The sequence below is a fragment of the Microcebus murinus genome, chromosome 7 (assembly GCF_040939455.1).
Source record: "Microcebus murinus isolate Inina chromosome 7, M.murinus_Inina_mat1.0, whole genome shotgun sequence".
NCBI classification, from domain to species: domain Eukaryota; kingdom Metazoa; phylum Chordata; class Mammalia; order Primates; family Cheirogaleidae; genus Microcebus; species Microcebus murinus.
In genome coordinates, this window is record NC_134110.1 from 63,919,876 (window position 1) to 63,926,003 (window position 6,128).

A 6,128-nucleotide genomic window follows, 5' to 3' on the forward strand; every position below is an offset into this window, starting at 1 on the left:
CAATAGCCAATTGTATTTAGTTATAAGGAAATTACCATGATCATATAAGGATAAAGAGTGTTTTTCATCAAATATTTACAGAATGCCAAACTTATATACTAGGCCCTGTGGAGAAAATGGAGAAGTATGAGCTACCTTTCCTGCCCTCAAATGAGCTTACAATCGTTCTCACTTCTGCCATTTATTCAGCAATTGGAAAGTATTCAAAATAATTCCAAATAAAATATTCCATTTCAGTGAATTATCTATCAGAAATTATATTTCATGATCAGCTAAGTGCTAATATACTTAGGCACAGTTGCTTTCTCTACACCACTAATCAATATTTACTAATATGGCAAGTATTACTGGAACATTCTTTATAACCTATTATCTCCAATGGATTCCAGTAAGGAAAATTCAGAAGTGCTGTGCTCATCCACTCAATAGAAAGTTTTTTTACAAACTAATACCAGAAAACTTGAAGCTGATCCATACTGATCCATTAAATAATGGATCAGTTGAAATCAACTATCAGTTTTTTCTCCCACTGACCTCGTAGGGGTGTGGTAATGGTTGAAGAAGTCAACCTTTGGGCCTCATGACTTCCTCATGAGGTGCTGGGGCCCAAAGTCCCTCCCCAACCAAAGCCACTCTACATGAGTACACCTGCCAAGGAATGCCTCGGGTCACTGAATAATTTTAAGTGTTTGAAATCAGGGTCATATAAATCAATGCAATACAACATGTGTTTTTTTCATAAATTTATATGATAGTATGAATGAGGTTTTGCTGCAGTTACTTTATTTAGAAGAAATTTGAGAAATATCTATACTCTATAACAAAAAAATGAGGCAGATCCCAAAACAAAATTAGTATCCCTAATTGGTTTCTCAGAACTCTTTCTGGAAACGGTGAGGTCTGCAGATCTGTCTCTAGTAGTGGATGGGAGTGGCATGTTTATGTCAATGTCAGTGGCACATTATTAAACTGAAAGGGTAACTTAGATTAATATATGGATTGGACTTTCTTCCCCCTTTGCAAGTTATTAAAGCCTGGCTCTGATGTCTGACTTCTTTCATTAGGCACAGGATAATGATAGGGTTGTTAGCTTTTAACATCTCAAATACTTCCCAGTAAATTTGCTGAGTGGTATTACTAAAGGAAAGCAAAAGGCCTCCAATTTGACTGGGTATGGATTAGTAATGCCAGGGAGATCCCAACTTTTGTTTATAATAACAGGAACTGAAAAGAGAAACCCCACACCTGTCCGCTGCTCTGTGAGATTACACTGATTCTGCTTTGGCAATTAAAGCCTTGAGATTACGACCAAACACTCATAACTTTATAAACTCTGAGGAGGTGAGAAGCTGACACAGTTTTAGACTAAATGACATCTTGTAAGCAAACACTTTCAACGTTTCAAACACAGCCATGCCTTGCTATCTGGTGGGAGGAGAAAGACAAGAGGGGATCATTCTCTTTTTACCTTACAAATGTGTGTGGGCAAATGAATGGCTTTATAATGTCCCCACTGCTGGCCTTTGTTCAGAATTCAGAATTGGATCACCAAACTGTCTTTATGAAAACAGGATACTTGTAATGTTTAGCAAACCATTATATTTGCCAAAAAAGAGCAAATAACTAGGGTTATTTGAACATGACCATCCAATATTCTTTTTTTTTTTTTTTTTTTTTTTGACAGAGTCTCGCTTTCTTGCCTAGGCTAGAGTGAGTGCCGTGGCGTCAGCCTAGCTCACAGCAACTTCAGACTCCTGGGCTCAAGCGATCCTCCTGCCTCAGCCTCCCGAGTAGCTGGGACTACAGGCACAAGCCACCATGCCCGGCTGATTTTTTTTTTTATATTATATATATTAGTTGGCCAATTAATTTCTTTCTATTTTTATGGTAGAGATGGGGTCTCGCTCAGGCTGGTTTTGAACTCCTGACCTTGAGCAATCCGCCCGCCTCAGCCTCCCAGAGTGCTAGGATTACAGGCGTGAGCCACCGCGCCCGGCCCCAATATTCTTTGATTAGTTAAATGTGGAGAAAACATTTTCCTTTAAAAGCAATTTTTATACTTCTGTAGTCACTTAAGCCAAAAAAAAAATAAAATAAAATAAAAGCAATTTTTAATTCAAGGCCAAGTTTGGAATAAAGCATTTATTAAGAGTGATGTAGGTGTTTTGACTGCTCAAAACATAAAAGCTATTACTCCAAAGTCTAAATAAAAAAAAAAACAAAAAAAAAAAACAGTAAGGCAACAGGATGACCACACATTTCTATCCTGTGGTTCCCCCACAGGGTTGGCACTTCAGGCCAAGAGTTATGGAGTGTGGTCTGGGTAAAACCTAGATTTGCAACTGGCACCCCCTGCTGGTAAACGCAAGTGTTCACTCTATTGGGGATGCTAGTTGGGAAACTGGTTCACCAAATCCCTCCCAGTTAGGTACAGAAAATAATAAAATTACCTTAATTAATAGGACATAAACTGGGCTAAAAAGTGGCTGCATAGCACCCCAGGGATAAAAAGTCCAGCCCTGATGGCAGTTTTTCTATGAATTCATTATGACAGCTCAAGCCTGTCATCCACCTTGTGCACTTTGAATCTGGGGGGAAAACTGATCATCTCTCAGGTCTCTTGGGACTTAGGATCAGAATACATTTTGCTTTTTTAAAACTATCAGTTTGGGGAGGGTGGTAGTGTGGTAAGGGATGAAAACTTACCTATCAGGTACAATGAATACTATTCTGGTGATGGGCACTCTAAAAGCCCTGACTTCAGCATTATACAATGTATACATGTAACGAAAACCATTTGTACCCCCTTAATATTTTGAAATTTTAAAAAAGTATCAGTTTTAGGCAAAATAAAAAATTCTAACAGGAAATGATAAATTAATGGTTTTATATGCACGTTTCATAGTACAAGGGCTATGTGACTAGTTTGTCATTTGTGTTTTAAAATGCAGATATGGGCCGGGCGCTGTGGCTCACGCCTGTAATCCTAGCTCTTGGGAGGCCGAGGCGGGCGGATTGCTCAAGGTCAGGAGTTCAAAACCAGCCTGAGCAAGAGCGAGACCCCGTCTCTACTATAAATAGAAAGAAATTAATTGGCCAACTGATATATATATATAAAATTAGCCGGGCATGGTGGCGCATGCCTGTAGTCCCAGCTACTCGGGAGGCTGAGGCAGAAGGATCACTCAAGCCCAGGAGTTTGAGGTTGCTGTGAGCTAGACTGACGCCACGGCACTCACTCTAGCCTGGACAACAAAGCGAGACTCTGTCTCAAAAAAAATAAAATAAAATAAAATAAAATAAAAATAAAATAAAATGCAGATATGGAAATATACACCTATATTTTACTATATATAGACAGCCTGGCATATACATATACCTTTTTTTCTGGAAGTATACACTAGTGAAGTGAACCGTCCTGGGGTCAGATTGGCTGAGACCCCAAGTCAGCAGAACGGGAGCCCATTGGTTGTTCCCACAATTAGAAGGACGTGGCTTGTTGACCGGCTGAAGAAACTATTTCTCCAGGCAAACAGCCAAGAACCCGTGGCCTTGGCTCCCATGCAAGGTAGCCAGCTCATGGTGCTAGGCCCTGCAAGACGGTCTAGGATTCAAAGTCTCACACTTGAGCCAAGATTGTTTGTTATCCAAAAGCGGTACAAAATATCAAAGAGATCTCTTATAGAAAGCCATGCGTTTTGCTTTGACTGGAAAAGCAGGTGTTGTTGGCCATGGGAAGTCACGTACCAAAAAGTAGCTGGGAAAGTAGCTGGCATGAGAAAATAGCTGTGGGACGCTTGCCCAATTAAACTGTATATAATAAATTGACAAGCACTTTTCCAGTGCTGCAGTCTGAAACCATCTCTTGTCTCTGTGTCCTTTTTTCTTCCAGGACTGCAGCCAATTCTGTCTGTCTGTCTGCATCTTATGTATATGTTCTGTGTATGTCGCCCCTCGTTCTGTAATTGGGCCATGACAACTAGAGACTTTATTATTTTTCATGGAAGGACTACAGGATATGAGAAGGAAGACTTCACTGCCTATTTTATACCCTTCTGTATTTGACTTTTACTGCAGGCATTTATTACTTTTTTTAATTAACAGATTATTTAGGTGGAATATTTAAATATTATGGAATATTTTAATTTTCTTTATAGGTTTTTAAACACTCAATATTATCTAAAAGAATAAAAAAAACAAAGTTTCTGGCTGGGTGTGGTGGCTCACACCTATAATCCTAACACTTTGGGAAGCTGAGACAGGAGGATCACTTGAGGAGTTTGAGACCAACCTGAGCAACATAGTGTGACCAGGTCTCTACAAAAATAGAAAAATTAGGCAGGTGTGTCTCATGCCTGTAGTCCCAGCTACTCGGCATGCTGAGGCAGGAGGATCCCTTGAGCCTACAAGTATCAGCCTGGGTGACAGAGTGGACCCCTATCTCTAAAAACTAAAAGTAAAAAATAAACAATTTGGAAAACTTCCAATTGGAACTATATAATGCTTTTTGAGAAAGTTTTCTCAAGAATGTCTTCTGGGCCAGGTGTGGTGGCTCACGCCTATAATCCTAACACTCTGGGAGGCCAAGGCGGATTGCTCAAGGTCAGGAGTTCGAAACCAGCCTGAGCAAGAGTGAGATCCTGTCTCTACTATAAATAGAAAGAAATTAATTGGCCAACTAAAATATATATAGAAAAAATTAGCCGGGCATGGTGGCGCATGCCTGTAGTCCCAGCTACTTGGAAGCCTGAGGCAGGAGAATTGCTTGAGTCCAGGAGTTTGAGGTTGCTGTGAGCTAGGCTGATGCCATGGCACTCAAGCCTGGGCAACAAAGTGAGACTCTGTCTCAAAAAAAAAAGAATGCCTTCTGAATAGATCTCTTTTACATATGTTGGATTTTTTTTTTCATGTCCCTCTTACATTGTTAATGTAAGAGATTCAATAGTTCTTTTTTTGTGTGTGGAAGTATTTATTTATTTATTTATTTTCCAGCATATTATGGGGGTACAAGTGTTAAGGTTACATATATTGCCCTTGCCCCCACCCCCCTTGAGTCAGAGCTTCAAGCATGTCCATCCCCTAGATGGTGCGCATTACACTCATTATGTATGTATATACCCATCCCTCCCCCTCCACCTGCCTGACACCGGATAAATGTTATTCCTATATGTCCACTTAGGTGTTGATCAGTTAATACCGATTTGCTGGTGAGTACATGTGGTGCTTATTTTTCCATTCTTGGGATACTTCACTTAATAGATGGGTTCTAGCTCTATCCAGGAAAATACAAGAGGTGCTATATCACCGTTGTTTCTTATAGCTGAATAGTACTCCATAGTATACATATACCACATTTTATTAATACACTCATGTATTGATGGTCATTTTGGTTGTTTCCACATCTTTGCAATTGTAAATTGTGCTGCTATAAACATTTCAGTGCAGGTATCTTTTTTATAGAGTGTTTTTTGTTCTTTATAGTAGATACCCAGTAATAGGATTGCTGGATCAAATGGTAGATCCACTTGTATCATTTTAAGGTATCTCCATATTGCTCTACACAGAGGTTGAACTAGTTTGCAGTCCCACATACGTTGGAGATTTTTAAAAAAGACAATCCACCCAACAGAGAATGGACCTTTATGCCTATTGATTAAATTACTCCTTCTATTATATTTCAGTGCTCAATACAAAGGACAATTCTACTTATTAAGGCGAACATTCATATTTTACACTAAGTCCTAACATTTTCTACTTATTAGACATCTGTATAAAAATGTCTTATGGACAGGAAAAAAAACCTATGGATAAAAAAATGTAGCTTGAAAGATAAGTTATACCACTTCCTGATTTATAGAATTTTCTGACCTAAAAATATTGCTGTTTTGGGAAATACACCAAACATACAGCTTTTCATTGGGCTTGAGCAGTCTTGACTTGAAAATGGATTTTCTTCAATGTCCCGGGTAAGACTGGTGTGGTGTTACACAAATTCATATTTTAAATGTATTATTTTTAATGAGTTAAATATAAATGGGAACCCTTGGCCTTTAATATTCATTTAATGATTCAACAAATATTTATCAAGTATCTATCATGTTCTGTTAAAGGAGCTAAATGCCTGAATT